This window comes from Neolamprologus brichardi, chromosome 19, assembly GCF_056152115.1.
Source record: "Neolamprologus brichardi isolate AB-2024 chromosome 19, ASM5615211v1, whole genome shotgun sequence".
Classification (NCBI taxonomy): domain Eukaryota; kingdom Metazoa; phylum Chordata; class Actinopteri; order Cichliformes; family Cichlidae; genus Neolamprologus; species Neolamprologus brichardi.
The window spans coordinates 2,527,100-2,547,500 of NC_142122.1; the positions used below are offsets into that span (position 1 = coordinate 2,527,100).

General features: G+C 40.5%; 1 protein-coding gene across 1 annotated transcript in view; it reads left to right on the top strand.

The window, feature by feature from the left end:
• Window positions 1-17,329: 17,329 nt before the first annotated feature.
• nkx2.2a (NK2 homeobox 2a) overlaps window positions 17,330-20,401 on the top strand; it is a 14,679-nt gene continuing 11,607 nt past the window's right edge. The window contains exon 1 of the mRNA XM_087833104.1: window positions 17,330-17,357. The gene's annotated coding sequence lies outside the window, so the exon portion shown is untranslated. The remainder of the gene's footprint in view (window positions 17,358-20,401) is intronic.

The following is a 20,401-nucleotide window of genomic DNA, read 5'->3' on the forward strand; positions in this document are numbered from 1 at the left end:
AATGACTATTTCCAACCTATATTTGATTGAAAATAGGTTTGGAAATATATTTTAAAATATGCACTCGTTTTTAATGTGTTACTAACAAACATGTGTCATAAATAAATGCTTTTAAAAAGCCGTCTCACCACTCAGCACCATTTATTTTGCAAAAAGACCACCTGAGCCTGAGCCTGTCTGATGTAAAGCTGGGAAAGTTGTGCCAGAAGTTTTTAAGAAATCTCTGTATGCAAGGTGCAAGGTTAAAAAGCACGCAGAAAACATAATCGTGTAGTGGAAAATATTATGTGGGGACATGAACACATAAAATGTTTATCATTCTAAGTTGAAAAAGGAAAAATAACTTGAAATGTTGACAAACAATGGAGGCACATTTTCATCTTTTGTTTTTTAGCTAAACTGTGTTCAGCATGTCTAAGCAAGAGGAATGTCCACCGACTGAAATCAAACTGACATGCAACTGTCAACAAGAAAGCATTATGCTTACTTAAATAAAAATAAGAATAATTCTTCTCTGTTCTTATAAACTTACAAAGTGTAGCAAAAAACAAAACACAAACAGAGAAATGATCCGATGAATTGGGAATGTTTCGTCATTATTGAGATGTGTTGAGCCCTGGTGCCCTGTGCCTTTCACCCAAAGACAGCTGGGACAAGCTTCAGCTCCCCTGCAACCCTGAATTTAAAATAATGGTTAAGAAAATGAATGGATGGATGATGGAACTAAATGTGTTGGAAGAAAAAATATTGGTAAAAAGTTTTTTTTTTATCCCAAAAAGTGCAATTTTTTAAAGTAATTATATAAGGCCACTGAGACAGCTGAAAGGGTAAACAGTGTAGCTGAATTACTAATCATTTGTGGCAACAGCCACGAGCAAGATCACGATTTGTGTCAATATACCGTCGAGATCAGCTGTAATAATGATGGTATGTGTGGCAGAGCCCACATGTGACGATGTTATTTGTTGGAACAACTTTGGAAAATGGAAAACCGCGATTGCTCAACGCAGTGTTGATGTAACCATATTTGAACTGTGTACACCCATATTCAGCTCATTATTGGCCTTGTCAGAGATCACATTGAGCTTCCTAGAAGACTCACGGTGTTACGAGATGTCAAGGAGAACTTCATCCAGTCTAATCAGAGGACGTTTAGCCTCCGCAGGAATTTGCTACATACGGAAATTATTGTTGCCATTATCGTGCAAACACTCTGGTAGTTTGATCCACTAAAGACAATTTATTCAAGATGATGAATTAAGTTTCATGCTGTTTTGTGTTATTTTAAACGGTTTTAGTTGTCACAGAACAATTGTCAATGGATATTCTGAAAGAGTGGAAACTTGTTGATAAATCAAAGCCCCTCTGGTCTGATACATGATACAATTATCTAAACTGAGAGGTTTATGAGGAGATTTTAAAGTGAGCCCATATGCTGCAGACCACAACCTGCTGCCACATCTCCAAAACATTCAGCTCCATGCTCAAGTGCTTCCTCGCCTGAAGAAAAAAAAAAAAGCTCCAGACCTCCCGTCCGAGATAGAGAAACAATTACAACATCAAACGAAAAGTGCACAGCACACCTCCCAGATGAGAGGGTTGAGTCTTTCCCTGGCAGTGCAAAGTGTTACTGGCTGAAAGCCCCCTTTACTTAAATAGATGTCAAGGATTTCCCCATGACGCAGTGCACGGGATACTTAGCCAAAGGCAAGAGGATAAAACAAAGCTTAGGCATTATTGTTCTTTGTCACTCTAATGACGAAGAACATACATAGTCTATTTTTTATGGATGAAATATGACTACACAAAATCCAGGCAATAATACTCCAGCTTTACTTTTGAGTTATTATATTTTTTCTTGTCATTTTACACTTTAGTCTCTATTGACTTACCCAGATTGCTTTAATCACAAACCTAACATGCTTACAACCGCCTACCCATCTCACCTTAATGGTGTAATATGTGGATGAATACATACATTTACTGGCTGCTGTATTAGCGACTCCTCTTAACCTGCCCATTAACACAAATTTTATTTAAGCAATCACATGGCAGCAGCTCGGTGTGTCGAGGCACGTAGACGTGGTCAGGATGACCTGCTGTTCAGAATGAAGCTGCTGAAAAGAAAAGTGATTTAAGTGACTTGGAACTTGGCGTAGTTACTGACCAACCCCAGAAGGGCTGGACTGACTGTTTGAAAAACTGCTGATCTACTGGGATTTTCCCACAAAACCATCTCTATGGTACACCGAGAATAATCTGAGAAGAGAAATTTCCAGTGAGCAGGAATTCTCTGAGCAAAAAAGCCTGTTGATGCCAGACGTCAGATGAGAAGGTACAGGTATCTTCGACTTAAATAACCACTCGTCATTGCCACGGTGTGCAGAAGAGCATCTCTGAAAACACAGGATGTCAAACCCTGAAGCAGGAGAAGGGTGCCGTCCCTGGCATATATGGCTAGAAAAAAGAGGCTACAATTCACAGTCTCTCCAAAATTAAACAACAGATGACTGGAAAAACATTGGCTGGTCTGATGAGTGGTTCAGACTGCTGCTGGTGGGGGTATTTTCATGGCCCACCACAGCTTACCTGACATTCTCACCATCCCTTTGTGATCACAGACCTTCTGATGGCTGCTTCCAGATTATTATATGCACACGATTCCTTGAAATTATGTTGGAATTACTGTATCTCATATTTTTTTAATCAATTATTCAAATGGGATACATATTCCATTTATTGGGAACTGCTTTCTGTCGTGGAACGATACACATTTGCTGTTCTAGTGTTCCCCAAATTACCGTAACAGTGATTTATATAATGAAGAAACATGGTACAGCCCTGTGGCACAGAAGGATATATCAGGTGACACTACAGAGGGAACTGGCCCTGGTTTATCGTTCAATTATTGTCTGCATAGATTCACTGATCAGTTTTTCTCTGTATTTAAAGATGCAACTCTATCATGCAAATCTATGAGCAGCACATCAGGCGTCTGTGCTTCAGCTCTACTGAAGAACTGTCCTGTGGTCTGATGACTGTGGACAGTGTGACCAACCAGCTTGTTTTCAGCACACAGTTCAAAAGCACGATTGCAGTAAACTGGAGCACGTGGCACATGTATACAAATTGTACAGAAGCAGCTTATGCTGCCATCCAAAGACATCTCTTTCGCTCAACATATTGCTTATTTGAGCAAAGCAATATAAAAATCACATGCATGCACTTTAAAGTCATGGCTTTTTAGCAAATGAGCGTGGGTGCTAAACCTGTGTGCCTGCAGTCCAGACTTGTCTCCTTGGTGAATACATTTTTGTGTATTACAAAAAAAGTACAGGAGGCCTGGAAGTGTTGCACAGCTGAAAAGGAGTGGAAAATATTTTGTTTTCAAAAATACATCAACTGGTCCCCAGAGTTTCTAAATGCTTACACAGTGGTGATAATAAGGGATGATATAATTCTGTCAACCCCGCTTTTCACCCAATGACAGCCCGGACTGGCTCCAGCCCCCCGTGACTATGAACTCTAAAAGAAAATAGTCAACATATTTTTTTCCATTTCATTTATATTTTTATGTCTACATTTAGTGTATTTAAAACATGATGACATGATGACACTTGACCCAAGAGCAGAATCCAGAAAGGTGGCAGTTTGGAGGCAAGAGTTTGGCTCTCCAGGTTAAACTGATCACGTGCCAGTGAAGGGAAATGAAAGTATGAAAAGCTGGTAGGAGAAGACTATCCGGCGACGAGGGGAACGATGCGTGAGCAGACAGGCGAGTCAATCCTGGCAGAGTCGGTGCTGAAGAGCTGGATGAAGTCAGACAGACACAACAGACAGGAGAAAGAAGTGAATGTAAACCAGTGCAGATAAGGGGGTTACAAGGAATTCAGCAATAACAAGAAAAACTGGACTTGTGCTCATCAGTGAGCGTACGTGTCAGCATCACCATGCTGGTGAACTGAACAATGGAGACGTATAAACTGCAGGATCTTAACGAGTCTCAGGTGTGAGAATCTCAGGTGTGCAGGATAATTACACATGCCACGCACACACAAACACACAAAGTTTGTTAGTAAGTGCTTCAGTGACTCTCACAGAGCAGCTCACCAATAACTGCCACAAGATATTTCCATTTCCATTATGGCTCAAAATGTCATTCCTATTCAAAGGTGCTAGCACCACCTCATCTGATTTTGTGGCACACCTACACACCACCTTCAGCTTTTGACTATCATAACACACAATACAGGAAAGATAAGTCATCGTCTGGTGTTTCTTTTGCAGTGTTGTGACCTGTGAGCCGTCTGAAAGTGATACTCGCTCTTCAGACACTGTTTGACTAAAGCAAGCGAGATGTTATTAGCACTCTGCTGTTAAAATGTTTGAGTTTAAGCTAAAAATGGATTTATCACTGTCTGCCTGCCTTCAAATGATTCATACTGAGCCATTCTCTGTCCTCTTTTGCTTTTTTCTGAACTGGAGCCAAGACAAGTGCAAGCAAGTTCTGGAGGACAGGTTTGATTGGCTACTGTTAATAGTTTTCTCTGCATACAGAGCTCCAGGCGGACACCAGGTTTTTCCATGTGAATGGAGCACAAATCTGAGCATAAACCTTTTTAAAACTAAAGCAACATCATTTGTTACAAAGGGATGTTTTGCAAGCTTGTTAGCAGTTGCTTCTAAAAATGTGAGTTTATTCTCAGTGATTAGATACACAGTGAAATAAGCACATCTTTAACCACCCTGACCTACAACTAATTGGATGGCTACGCAATGTGGGAGAACCAGCTGGTGTTAGAACTTCCCCCATAATTCTGATATGTAAAGACATTCATACCACATTTTACTTCATAGCACTCTGGGTCATATCAAGTTCCATGGAGAGAATGCAAATAACTGCGATAACATCGACAAGATGGTGCAAAGTGATGACACGTTTGCAGAATCAGCCTGTCTAACGAGGCCTGGGTCACGGGTGGCTGAGAAAGCGTAGTTGGGTCGTTCATGTCATCATCTTTAAGCACCGACGAGAAAGACTCGGCTCCACGTTTTTCTGGTGAAAAGGCTGCCGAATGCAGATGGTTCTGCTGGAGGGAGAGCTGCATCGTAACTGGTGCAAATCTCCATAACTGGAGCTAAAGAGCCACAAATATCCTGTCAATGATAGGTTCAAGCTGAGTGCAGATGTAAATTTCAAAGAATTAATTTCCAATGAACTCCATATAAACTAAAAGTGAAAGTATTAACATCATGTCAGTTGGTCTTCCTGACCTTTTAACTAATAATAAGCCGTGAGCTAATAACAGGAGCAGCAAAATTATGACTCAGGATGAAGACAACTCCATTCTTCTCTCCATTTAGTCTGCAATGACATCAAACTGAAACACTGCAAACAAGGATTTGATGCTTTTCATTTACAGTTTGTTAGATAAGTTTGTTTCCACGGTGAAAGATGTATTTGTTTCTAGAAAATATCACAGTCGCATTCCTATTATCTCTTTTGTCAGATGCCAAATACCCATAGCAATATGCCTTAATTTTTCCAGAGTTTTCCTTCATCTTTGCATGACACACACTGATAGATGGTGAAGTATTAAGAAGGGCAGAGAGAGAGATGGGGGGGCCGAAGAGGGCGGAAAGAGAGCATGGCTGAGCTTTATTGCCAGAGCGACAGAACAGAGACCTTGGTGTGAACTCTCTTTTGGGGGGTTTACATATAAACACGTTCAACATACAGGTGGAAATATGGGTATGTAGGGGTAAATAAATAGTCTTGGTTTGGAGTTTGGGACATTTTGCAAACAATGGAGTTTTTCAGGGTAAACTTGGACTTGGAAGCTCCTTAGAAATGAAACTACCTCTTACAATCTGTTCATTACGTGGATAAAACACCTGATGAGAAGACTGGGGCCTCAAACATCTGCAAATTAACTTTAAAAACTTTTTCCCTAAAAACTGATTTAAACTATAACCAAAAAAAGTGAAATCGTGAAGAATTCACCCAGGTGAGTTTTTTAAGTGATCCAGTATATTTGTAAATTTCAAAATTGCTCTACAAACCCTTCTGTTGCAGACTTGAGTGCAACCTGGTACAAACACGCCACCACCTGGTCTAAACTGGAAGTAGCTCACTCGATTATTCACCTGCGAGACGCAACCTTGATCTTATGTTTGCATCTGAACTGTATGAGTGCGTCTTACTCAGAAAGGCTTTTCTGTGAAAGACAGACATTGTGACCTCAATCACTTCAACCTCAGCCATGCACTGCCGCTCATATCTTCCATCGTTTCAGTTTATCATCCAGTAGATGGCAGCATAGGCTCATAAAAAAAGTATATTTCGGGTTCTTGTCCTGTGAAAGCAAGATTTCCTCAGTGTATATTCCCATTTATACTTTTTCTGACTTTAAATTTTTGCATCTCATTCTGTAACCTGTTTGTGCAGCTCTTTGTCTCTGTCTTGGTATAAAAACTGAATTAAAATGTCTTCAAAATAAAAGCAGAACATGTAGAGGGGATCTAAATTGAAGAGATTGCCAGATGGTGGCAGTCTTTACCCATTTTCCGACCAGGTTTTTTTTTTTTTTTTATCGCCTTCTCTTTATGTATGCAGAGTGAAGAAAACAGAATAACTCAAATTAAAACTCAACTGTAGTTTTGTAGTTTCACTTAAAAAAAAAAAGACAGATATATTCCTGAGAATGATGCGTGTCTCAGCTGTGCCACATATGTACAGTCCATAGCTAAATAAGTGCAGGCATATTTGTATCATTAGAAACGGTAATGGCATGTTACAGATCCTGCTGTTTAATTTCAAAGTCTTTTAGATTGCACAAAATTTTTGGTAGCTGATATAATTCGGTACAGCCGCAAAAGGAGTTCACGTTGCCAAGGACTTCTCAGGATTAGAATAAGATACAAGTGATGACAAATTTGACCCCGCGTTGTCATTGTTAATCACTGAATCTCCTTTCATGAAAGCATCTCAGCTGCGGGACAAAAGGATACAGAGACCACACATTTAGTTCGGAGAATGTAATATCTCCAAATGTCTCAGCAGAACCGCAGCGAGAAGTTGAAAAGACACCTGTGATTGATGTGACACTGTATGAAAAAAATATTGACAGCTAAGCCCACATTCCTCATCGGGTTCGGCGGTGTCAGCTTCCTTTTCTCGCCATCCTTCATCTGCTCAACCCTCGTCCCCTCCACGATGAAAGTCGAACAAATCTGCTGACATTGATCCTGTCTCCTCGGCTGGCCTAATTTCATTTCAGCCTGAGAGAGACGGCTATCTCCAAAGATCTTGACAGACAATTGTATTTACTATTTTCTTTTCACAAGCCAATAAAGGGGGAGCAGTTATTGCATCAGATTATATGAAAAACCGTTTAATGATTCCAATTTATAACTCTAGACTGAATAATGATACAGTTAAGAGCTGACAGGCCATGATAAATGAAGGCTCATATAAAACATATTTAGTGTGAAGAATGGCTGGAGATGAATTGCGCAGTGATACAAACTCATGATAAAGAACAGTAAGAGCCACTAGAAGACTTAATAATGTGCTATTCATTTTGAAGTGATTTTGCTGGTTAATAAAATAGCACAAATTAAAAATATATTTATTGTGGAAAGATGTCTGGGAATATTGCCCCCATGTCTCCATACACATACCCGCACCCATTCTAATCGGCGCCTATCTCTTTAGACTGAACCCATCAAGTCCTCTGCGTCTCTTTGCATCACCGCTGACTCTCGGTGCACTTCACTGTCACCGAGTTGCTTGATTTAGTGCACGCAGGCTATATGATTTCTTCCCCAGTATATATTATCAGCTTGTTCCAGGAGCGACTAGCGACATCGTTCACGCCACTGTTTGGACTAGACTGTTAAAATTTAAACCCCTAAGACTGACAGATAGACCAAAGCTAAATTATCAATGGGGCTTGTTGCACAACAAGTAAACGATTCTGCAAATGGATACGTTTGCGGTGTCAGACACATCCGTTAATATGCGACATCCTTGAAATGCAGAGGCAAAAATATACATTCATCATTCACAGGAAAGGACTAACATGCATTCACGGTCGCTGAATGTTGTGAAAAACCATGGTCAAGTGGGGAACCCTTTAAAATCATGGTCAAGGACCAGAGTCTATAGACACTGGTGGTGGGCCAGTGAATTTGTAATATCTTTTCACACAGAGATAGACATTGAACCGACCAGATACAATGTCCACCCCTCTTCCTATGCATCAAGATGCTATGCTGGTGTCAAAGGTGCTTTGATAGAAAAGGCTCTAAAAGTGCCTTTGTGTTCTAGCTATGGAGAGCAGAGTTACACTCATTTTTTTGTATTATTATTTTGTGAAGTACAGCAAATGTGATGTATCAATGGGCCTTGATAGAAAAGCAACCACTTTAAAAAAATGGAAGAGGAAACAGTGACTCTCCATCTTCAGGTGGCTGTCCAGACATACATACGCTGTCCTCATTGTTGCAGGGTAATTTATGGACAGCAAGGATGAAAACATGACTTCTGTACAGAGTTGATGATCACATGTAAATGAGACTAAGGTGTACACACTATTTGTTGAACATGAAACGAGAAAATAAGTCAATTATCCCGGGATGGTGCTGACACTGAACACCTGAGACAGATGCAGCAGACCCTGGTCGAGTCTGCTGCACTCCATCAAAGGATGGTGATGATACGGGCCGCACACATCAAATGTTACATGAAGTCATATTTAAGATGGTATTGGGTTTGGCGTACTGTATACTGTACAAATCTGATTAATTTAGTTGTTTCCTTGTAACGCTAACGATTAGCCAGGATGTTGTGTTTAGACTTTGCTGCAATAAAATCAAATTTTCAGAGAAATTCAATGCGATGAGATCTCTAGAAATCCAGTCCAGAGACTACCAGAGTAACACCAGACTTCCCTGCTCATTCAATCACTTTGTTTGTTGATGAAGTCTTGATAATCATTGACTGCATGGCCTATGGAAAAAAAATCCCGATGACTTTGGTGACCCTTTGATTTGCCCAAGTGTTACCAGAAGGTGAACATTTTCAGGTTTTCTATGAAATATTTAAACAGATGCAGCACTGGCAGGCTGCAGTTTATTAATTCTGTCCAAAACCTTCAAAAGCGGTGACATCCTCAACAGAGTTAAACTTGTCTGGGAATATTAGCAGTCTAACAAGGTAAATTGCTCTCATGTAAAAACACTACTTAGCGTGTTTATTTTTCACTACCTGAGCAGTTTTAATATAAAAATCTGTGTGAAAAAAGCAGCTTGAAAACTAAGACTTACATACAAAAATATATTTTTGTACCTTGCTGGAGCATTTTAGTACCACAACCATTCTATGCAAAGTTTCCGATTTTTAGTTTTCTAGGATTTTTTCTACGTGGTGTGATGGTTTACTGTGCAGATGTGTGCAGATGTGTAATGTGGACTTTTACCAAAATGTTAGCTTAATCCTCTCATAAAGCATAAATCCTCTCTTGTTAGGTAAAATTTTGGAAACACGTACATATGATTAAGGTTAGAATGAATCTAACTGTAGTTGGTTGTATCCAGCCCGTAGCTCATAAAAATGAGAGACATGGACATCCATGAGACATTGATGCAATCACCTGACTGTTCCAGAGTCCGGCTGAGCTCTTTGACCTCTCAGAGCCATCTTAGCAACTCCCTGAGTCCTCATCGCTCCGGACACCCACACTCTCCTTTTTTGCCACCTCTTTTAGGCCTCCCACCCAGACCCTCACTACTTGGAGAAGACCCCAGGCCAAGGAGCTCCTGAAAGGGCTCTGAACTGGCCTTTGTCTGGACCTACTGCAGTGTCCCTTTATTTACACAGTCTTTAAAGCTATATGTTCTCTTGTCTCTTAATTGCATTGGCCTTTGCTGCCCCTTGGTCAGTCAATACCATCTCTCCGATGACATCAGCAGTTCTATTCAGCAAGGCATTTCCAGGTGATGTGGTGTTTTGTGGGAGAGCTGGTGGGAATGAGTTGTGCAAATTTGGACCTGCAGCTTTTTGTCGTCGTTAACCTTTTTCATGGTTAGATTTTATATTGCGTTGATGTTGTACATGTTTGTAAACCTTCAACATATATAGCTATCTATCCATGTCCTTGCATTTGTTAATGAACATCACAAAAGCAGTTTACGAGAAAAGGGTGTTTTCTTCAGCTGCATGCCAGCTGGCCTTACATATAGACTCCAGCAATCCAGAGTCCATAGGTGAGCTCACTGCACATTATAAACCTCGCAGCAATCAGTGCCAACCAAACAATTTTGCTGACCCTTAACTCGGGAGGAGAGCAGGAGAGAGAAGAAATTGACATGCCTTTACCACTCCTGAGTGTGTGTGTGACCAAGCACATTAATCATAAGAGGTCTAACCCTCTCCTGTGTCCAATTCAGCGATGATTCTCTAGTGCAGCACCATGGAAATGTTTAGACAGAGCCGGACATAATTATCTTTTTGTGTACTTTAATAAGGAGACATCCGAGTGCTCTGATGATAGGGGCACACGCGCCACAAAACTACCGTACAGTGATATTATCCCCTTCATTCGGTGTAATTAAAACATAAATAATTAAATGCCACTAACTAACATAACTGGTATGCAAATTTGGTGATTTAGTGAGTTGAAGAACACAGGGATTTTTTTTTTTTTTTTTGCCAAATGGGGACCATTTAAAGTTGACCTTTGGAAATGTTATTTTGAATGCAATGTGATGGTGCTGTTTAATTTGAAGAGGTACTTATCTCAAAGTCAACATCTTACTTCTGTTTTCCTGACGCACACTCAGTCACCATATATTAGGCAGTAGCCTGGCAACCACAAGAGTAGAGCTGTACCAAATGGATATGTTTGCAATATGACAGGCCCGGTGTGCTCCTTACCGCTGACCCCGCCTGCCATTTTGTTTCTGTCCTGCGAAGGTGTCAGTGATAAACGTTACCTTGTCTCAGCAGGTGTGCCTGGATGGAGGACCCTGCCGCACGGAGGGGGTCACCAACCCCGCAGTGTTTCCCCCATTTATTTGAATAATGGCCCATTAGGACGGCTGGATATCCGATGTTAAAGTAGCTGTATGTGTCTCCCAGATAAAAGACATAATTACCTGAGAGAGGGAGGATGTGTTGTGCAGTGCACACTTTTCCTCAGCTGGGCTTCAGAGTTCAGAGTTAACACACACTCCTGCCATTAGGTGGCGACAGAGAGGGACAGCAAGCAGAGAGACACAGCGAGAGAGAGAGAGGGGACTGGGGGGGGGGGTTGTGGGTGTGAAGGCCCAGGTCATGGCTCACACATACATTACCACAACCTGAGTATAAAGAAAAACTGTTAGTGGAAAGCCAAACTGAGTCACAAAGTATGTTTCTGAAAAGGAAACCTTGACACTTTAAACTCTACAGCGCATTGTTTTTCCAGCGAGACCACCATATTTTATCCTTTGTGAATCGGGATGCACTTATTTACGTTTTAATACAAATTCATTCAAATTGGTAACTGCAAATTAATCCAGTTTTCAGAACGAAGGTCTCCAGAACTACAGTTTGCATCTTTTAATCTCTTTTAAGGCAATTACTGTTCTCGTTGAATTGTATAGTATCATGATGAACACAGAGTGGGCAATTTGCAAACCTTTGGCTTGCTGAGAGACACAGTTGTCCTTTTTGGGTGGCATTGTGGCTCCTTTTACCTTTCATATTTCTAGTTCAAGAGAGACTTACCATTACTGTCAATGAAAATGTGGGTACAACATTTGGAGTGGTATTTATATAAGCCCAAAAGATTGCCAATTAATGATGAGTTCTTTATCATTTATTTGCCCTTGGGTTTTTATTCCTCAATTGCTATCACCTTATAAAAGCATCCTTTTAGCACAAAGAATAGAAGCCCATTTTCATGACCTCCTCTAATGCATTTCCCTCCGTCTTCACTGCCTCGAAAAAAGTTTCCACCTCTTCACAAAACATGTTAATTGCCATCGTGAGCCCAGTATAAAGAAAATATCTACACGTTAATTATCCAAATATGTTGGCAACCCATCTGCAGGAAGCCATTGAAAATACTAAATTGTGTTTTCTCCTTTTCAGCTTTTATTTTGGACACATTGTTAATCAAAAGGCTTCAGAAATGTGCAGATGGGCAATCCTTGTGTCTGCAAGGAGCAGCCTGGTTCAAGGTGAGTGTTTCATGCCCCCGAGCCCTTCTGTTACTCTCCATTGTGTTGTTTAGGTTACATATCCTGATGGGCTCAAATAGAGAGTTTCTCACACGCATCCAGTCGCACTCACACACAGAAGAAACTCTCACAGCCATTAAGATATATCCGCATGCACATGTGCAACCATGAGCACACCTACTCATGGCAAGGAATTAGCTTTGGGTCATTATTTGTGCGATTGTCTGTTTAAGTAAGATTTCAGTAAACAGAATTTTTTTTCTCTTGGTGGAAAAATGGACACTGAAAATGTAACCTCAGACCTCCAAAAGCTGTAGAATCTTTTATACAACATTGAAACCTTAACCTTTTGCATTTATGGGCCAGACTGGTTGAGAAACCCTTTAAAGTAGTTAAAAACATTTTAAAGCGCCACAAAGAAATATAATCTGCAGTAAAGTGAGTGTGAATGACAGCTTATCCTATAGAAATGGATTATCATCAGGCACTATTTGAGCTCGCATTGAGTTAAATGTTCAAAGTGACCTGGATGCAGTTTTGGAGAGACTCAGATTATGTTTGTGGTTGTGTAAATATTAATATAAGTTTGGATAAAAAGTAAATTTCTGTTTTTAAGGGTTGTTATATTATCTTTGCACTTTATATGTAAGCTCTTAAATTCCTCTTGGGCTCCTAAAAAGTTCTAGTATTGTTTTCAGTGTCACCCCCTCAGGTTATAGACGCATCACAAGCTCAGGATGTTGCTGTTTTAGGCTCCGTTGACTGTCGCGCACATAAAGTTGGATACATTTCAGCATGTAACGCAGCTCTCTGTCGAGTTGACCCAACATTTATGGATATAGCATCGCAGTATTATAGTAATGAGGATTTTTTTTAATTGATCTAGCTGCATTCTGCATATTCAGTTAGTATGTGATATAAACTTTGCTCAGCGTACTCTGAACATCCATTTTCATCCATATGTGGACAGTAATGCATGTGAACCATTGTCATTTAGCATGCAGTTTACTTTCTGATCCTTACTGGTGATAAAATGTATCTACAGTGGAAGGAAAACGAAAACTATGGCTAACAACTGATCTGCTTTGGATGAATTATATTCATAAATATTCAATTAAAGGCCAAAAATTAGAGGGGAAATTATTATTATGATTATTATTATTAGTTTACAGTGTAATTCTGTGCTACTTTCAGCTGCTGCCATTTTTACATGGATTTCTACTCCTGGGATCAAACTGGGGATCTTTTGCTTCGATCTCTGCCCGGCTCCTTGTTGCTGGAAGGACAACAACACACACTTTACAACCATCCATCTGGTTTTTAGGCAATATACAACTTTGAATAATAAAAAAGCAAAGCTGCTGAGAAAGATTTAGCTGGTGTGCAAAAGGATTTTTTTAAAAATTGCAATACTTGACCTTACTAGATTCCTCATTAAACATTTAAAATGTATGTTCCAATAAGCCATTACTTTAGTGCATGTTTTTCTCCCTTTCCTTTGATGGCAGCTTGTCGTTTCCTTTGTGCAGCATTGTGATATTTCACTACATTCACTACTAGTCAGTATTCTATTGTATTAAGTGGAATTTCAAAGTTTTACTACGTTAATTTGTCCATGGTTTCTTCTACCTGAAGGGTAAACTTTTCAGAAGGATGTTTGTTAGAAGGATTTTACATGAGCATATATTTTTCAGCAAGATACATTTGTAAAAGAAGTGTCCTTGAGACATCCCTCCTCTAATTCATCATGTTTTGTCCATGCTGTACTATTCAGATATGAGTTATATTCTACCTTCCCCACCGTGGACCTACTGTTGAAGCTAACAGTCAATATCCTTGCGCTGCTTTTGAATCTTTGCTCCAGACCTGTTCTGTTCAGCAGGAGTGAAGGCAAGGACGAGTGCACCCAGCTCCAGTGATCTGTCCTTGGCTCGTGCTGCGTTTATTGTTTCACAAAATAAAGGAAGTCTTGTAAGACTAAAGCAGAGTTACTACTGCTTTCTGCATGTGTTAAGTTCTCTCTTGATGAATACACTGTGGAATCAATGCACCGTTGTGGGTTAACACTTTGCAGCGCTGCCCTTCAGGTGTAGGTTTAATTTACCGGATGATTTGGTTCACCGCCGACTTTAAAGAGAAAACGCTTTATTGTTAAGGCGGTCCTACCTGTGAGGTGTTGCTCCTTATACCTGGTCAGGTGCCTTTCTTGTCTATCACATCCATGCGATACTTAGGCTGCCTTTGTCTTCAACAGCCACACGGCCACATATCTGCACAGCACTTACTTTACAATTTGCTGAAAGCATGTGCAGGCTCACAACCGCTTTCTTTATTTACGTCCTCACTTTCACTTCGGCGGCTATCATAAACATTTGTCGTCTATCCTCGTAATACCTGACTGAGCCGATATGCGCTCGAGCGAAAATAATTTTGATTGCCTCCGTTCTTGATTATTATTTGAAGCTTACACCTTTTCAGGCAACTGACCTAGACTGGGACTTTTGTTTTGTACTCACATGCCACAAGGGCTGAAATGCTTAAATAATATGTCAGGTAAGTATTGTATTATTGGCCCTTAGCCTCAGCAGCAGGGTTTACAAACAGCTATATGGCTCTCCAAGGCCAAGCACTGGCCTTGCACTAGAGGCTTAGCACTGAAATGGAGGCATTCAAGCTTAAAGTTATTCATGTCAAGTAAGGCCCACAAAACCCTTCCATACAACCCATAAATCTGATATTTTGATGGAAATACCAGACATTTCATGAGTGCTCTAAAGGAGCTTTTTCACTCAGTTAACACTTTGACACAGCTCACCACTTTCACACTATTTGTTCCACGGCTTCTCTTCCTCTCCAGTAGGTAACACAGCAGGGCAAAAACGTTAAGACTGAACGCCCTGCACTCCACAGCTCCTCAAATTCACAATGCACTGTTGTCATTTAAGCAACGGTAATATTCATCAGTGTGTAGAACTGGGCACTTTGTTGGAAAACAACTCATCGCTCTACTTTGCTTCACATCTCTTAAAGGGGCTATAAACTCCTATTCATTCGCCTTAACACTGAGGACTTGGCGATCTAATGCTAAACCTCTCCAAGTGCATGTGTTTGTGAAGAAAATGTTCTAAGCCTTTCAAATTGATAGCGCTGGCTATCATCATGTATGAGTTCCAGCCATCCAAGTGAGCCCTCAGCTTTAATTAAACTTTTTTCAAAGTGTATCTTCCATGAAATCAACCTAGTCTCTCTGGCATCCGTGTGTCGAGAAGCTCTCCCTCTTTTTCGCTCGAGTGGTCGATACATTAAAACTTGAACTGATTGATTTCAGAATGCTTGTGCCATCAGTGTCCTTACGCTGCCATTAACTACATCTGAAGTATCTTAGTCATCAAGCTTTAGGCCAGGGATTGATAATAGCTTGACCGCCGGGGCCTATCTTACCCATCCTTTTTCAGGAGGTCTTGTATTTAGCACCCAGAGCACTTGTGGCAAAACTCAAACAGCACAAGGGTATTCACAGAGCAGCTGAGTGGAAAGCTTTTTCTCATTCGTCTGAACCTCATGAATATATTCCAACTCTAACCAACTACTTTGCCTTAATGTGGAATTTCATCAAGGTATGAGGCCAATTTATTTATTTGTATTCTCAGCTTCTTAGTGATACTCTTGAACACGGTGATGACAGGCAGGATAATCTCAGTCTTTCATCAGCAAAGTGGCCCTGCACAAAACCCATCGGTAATGTATTCGCTATTGATTGATGGTCGCTCCTGCACTACTAGGCAACACCATTATTATCATGCATAGATTCCAGACTGCCCACAATAAAATCATTGTCTTGATTTAAGTCATCCACCCCTGAGGTGTCATAATAGCACGACTGGTATTTGCCTTGTATTGCTTTCTTCCTCGACAATTGCCGGGATTCCCTGTTATCATCTTTACACCAGCCTAATACTCTTGCAACCTTTCATGCAGGAGACAAAGCTGTGTTTACACAAAAATGCTGCCGGTGTGTACGTGCAACAGGTGCAAAGATGGGCTAAAGATAACAGACATTTGATTGCATTTTATTTTTTTGTAAAAGCAGATTTTGAATTTAAGTGAATAATTTAGCATTTTGGGGACCAAACTGGGTTTTTTTTGTTTTTGACTTTGTGCTATATTTGAAACTTTTAAGCTTTTATTTATTCGACTCATGTTGTCAAACTCTGATTTATGATTTTATTCAAACACTAAAAGTCGTAAAAGTTTCCACAATTATAACAAACAGTTAAAAAAAAACATTTGTTGGTTTTCTAATTGTTGATGCCATCAAAAGATTCTGTTATTATCATTATTATTATTATTATTATCTGCTGGGTTGTACTATGCTGCTATTCTCCTGAACATGGTACGTGTGACATTTTCTCTGTTCTCACCCGTTTTCAGTGTCGACACGCGTGGCTCTATGTTGCAAACATTATATGCTCGTAGTGCGCCTCCTGGGAGCTGCCCGGGTCTCGAATCATTGTGAATTACTGTGACCTTGGTTATCAATCATTGTATCAGGGTATCTAATGTAAACGCAACCGTGGTGTGGATAACATGCCACATCTGCTCTCTGGACTGTGCTGCTTCTTGGTTACCAAGCGATTTATTAGAGCGCACTGTGTGAGGGATAATAGGTCAAGGTATAAAGATCAACTAGCAACGCTTCCATAGGCATACAATTATCTCTTAAACAGGCTGTTGTAATATTGTTATTCACCAACAGATAGTTTTGTGTCCCCAAAGCATTTCAAAGACGGAAAACTAGTTGTGTAGCTTAAAAGCGCCCTCCAAGGGGAGTTGTGTTTGCGCTCAAGACCAATTTATTGCCGATGAACATATGGCCAATATTTTGTCTCACGTCATAGCAAGGGGAAAACAAACATCATGCAATGTTAGCGAGTCAGCAAGAGCAGAGCCACTTGGCCAGCTATGCAAACGCTCTTGGACAATATGAGAAGAGGAGCACTTGCTTTCTGGGTATATAAACCACATCAGGCTTATCTCTGCACGCACTCCTGACTCCCATTTGGAGATATTTCATTAACTCTGCGCGCTGTCTTAACGCTGGCAACACATTCAGCCCCCCTCCAGTCTAGGTAAGCGCACTGGATGCTCCAGGCAGTTTATACAGTATTTTCTCGTGTTACAGCTTAATAGACGCTGCTTATTTTCTGTTACTGCTGATTCATGCACGCGAGCGCGCACTTTGGTCTTTAAATTAATAAAACGCGGATCTTAATGTGTTTTAAATACAAAAATGATGTAGGCAGGCCTGTGTGTTTGAGCCTACAGTAGCTGGTGATCATTACGCGTTCACGTGGGCAGACTGTGCTGTTTTCAACATTATCATTGCGTGACACTTAGAGGCCTTCACCTTCACACTCAATTGCTCAATCGGGAGAATTGAGGTGTCATTTGGAGATGACTAAGAGTAAAATTAAAGAAAATATTTTAATACGACAGATGTTCTTGTCCATGAGTCAACAAAAGGCGCACATATTGACCCCAATGATGCAAAAAATAAAATAAATTAAAATAAAAAACCTTCCACAAATGATGCGCTCACAAAGTTACACCAAAGCCGAGCCAAAATCTGTGCGTAGATAACATCAAATCCTGCGTTTGGTCCTCGTATGATCAAATGTTTCTTTTCTGTGCACCTCTGAGCAACGATACTGGCAATCATAAGTTGCCTAATTGTAAGCACCCCCTGTTGTTTCTTAATTTTGCCGGTAGAGACCGCTAGAGCTCTACAGATGTCAACAGCTGTTAATGTTATTACTGCTCTCGCACACTAGCTGCTTAACAAGGAGGACAAGTTGTCTGTACTTGTGCCATCAACAGCGGGCCAGATCAAGTTTTCGTGGAGAGGATGATTTACTTATTTATTTATTTTATTTTTGTTTATTTATTTATTTGTTTGTTTATTTGACAATAATATCGTTCGAGGCTTTACAAATTGTCACTTTGGATTTATGTGAAGAAGCCTTGGAGATTTCTAACTATTCTCCCTCCTCCCTGCCGGTGTCAGAGCGATGTTGAAATGGGAAGTGATTAAAAAATAATAAACCCCCTTTTAGCAATTTGTCTTACATAGAAAAAGATTAAGGCGAATGGGAAAGCGTGGCATGAAATTCACCGTTACAAATAAACTGGTGGTTTAACAAATGAAGGCATCTCCTCGGGGCATGGGCGCCTCGCTATAATCTCGCCATGACATGTTTAATCATTAGAGAAAAGGAGACGAATAAAGACTTTGTGCCCGGGGCGGGGGGAAGGTGGAAGGATTTCTGTTTCTGTTTTCTTTTCTTTTTTCTTCTTCTTTTTTTTAAGAAAAAAAAAGGGAAAAAAATCGGGCTTCAGAATGATTTCTGCCCTCGAGCCAAGTCTCCTCGGGCCACGGCTTAGCCCCCATAAATAAACCGGACCCGGCTACCTGAATATTATATATAGCCTTTTAATCATAGAGGGAGGAAATCGGTCTTGTCACTCTGTACATTTATCATAGGCACCCTGAGGCAGGCGGGGTTACCTTTATCAAAGACTACCTCACTGCCTGAGGCATCCGAACACGCTGAAATTCAGCGATTAAAGGAAAGCAATGATCAACATTATTATGGATTCTCCTGCGGCATTCTTATTTGTGCATTCAATCGAAAGATTTATTTAATCAAGAATATAAAAAGCCCTTTCTTTACTTATTTGGGAACAATCGTGGGCATGAATTTTTAGGAGGGAATTATAATTAATCAGACGGGGCCCGTTTTTTGGGGTTCATCCGAAAAATTAATTGTTTTTGGATGAATCCATTCTGTCATACTTTTGATTGCAAAGCTGGGATCAGAAAAAAAATGTAATGAGCTTTAATAATTAGGCAGCCAGCTCTGTAGCATATAATATTAAAATGGAAGAACTGGCAAAACTGGTGATAGCATAATTACAGCATCGGTGATCACAGAGAGGAAAAAGGTTAGTGTTGTGCACGCACTATACGCACAAAAGTCAAATGAACATCTCAGTCAGAATAGTGTATCGTTCTGGTGTCAGATCTAAAGATTTAATGTCAACCGGACTCAAATAAGCAGGTGATAGGAAGGAGCAGCACTGCGCCCCGCATTGTCCTTTAAATCCTGCTGCATCCACAGCTCACAGGCCATTCTTTACAATATCTTCTGTGCGCATTAACACCCCCAATACACACACATTTCACACAGTCCTAACAGGGGATAGTGAAACAATGGTCTCTAAGTGGATTTAACATTTTTTGTTTCAACTTTTTGACTCTAAACAGAGGATTCTTATTTTTGCGAGTTAATATTTAAAGAAACAAAAACCAAAAGCGTGAAAAAAAATACAAAAAGCAAACACAACAACAAAAACTACAATAATTAGATCATGACTAGAAAATAAAAGTCTAACTTGGACAAAATGCACGACGTATTTTTACACTTTGTTTTTTTACAAATAATTTTACATACATTTCGCCTGAATGTGTCCTGAGCTAATTTACTGGACTGTAAACATTTCCCGGTGTTGGTCCCGTTAACTCGTCCAGCTCTACAAAAACAGTCTGCATACTGGCCACTGTCAGAGTGAAAAGGCAAGCGGGCTGTTTGAACTACCTGTGAAAGTAAACAGGTAAACACAGAGCGATAGGCTCTCCAAGTGGAGTACGTCCACTTAGCCAGTGCACATTTACCTCTCCTTTTCCGAAACCCTCGGCTCAATTGATCAAATAGTATATCCCCAGCAACTGACCACATTCTGCAGCCCAGTGCGCACCCATGCACCGTCACCAGACCTACTGTGACTCCCCCTCCCCGTGTCAGTGTGCCACCCACGGCAGAACCAAAGCAGAATGACACGGATGGTAACCCTGCGTGCTCAAACATACCATAATTTGGCTCCATACACTTTTAAGCCACTGAATAAATCTCAACGAAATAATGTTGTTGCATGGGCCAAAGTCAGTTTCCTGATGAGGTGCGCATAAAGGCTGCAGCCTGGGTCATTCCTCCGTGGTGCGTAAAGCTTTCTGGGTGTCTCCTGTGGGCTGCTTGTCCCTTCACATGTCGGATTTAGCTGTGCAGCATTACTTGGTGGATCAGGTCAGTAACCTCTCTCTCCCTTATAGAGGCTC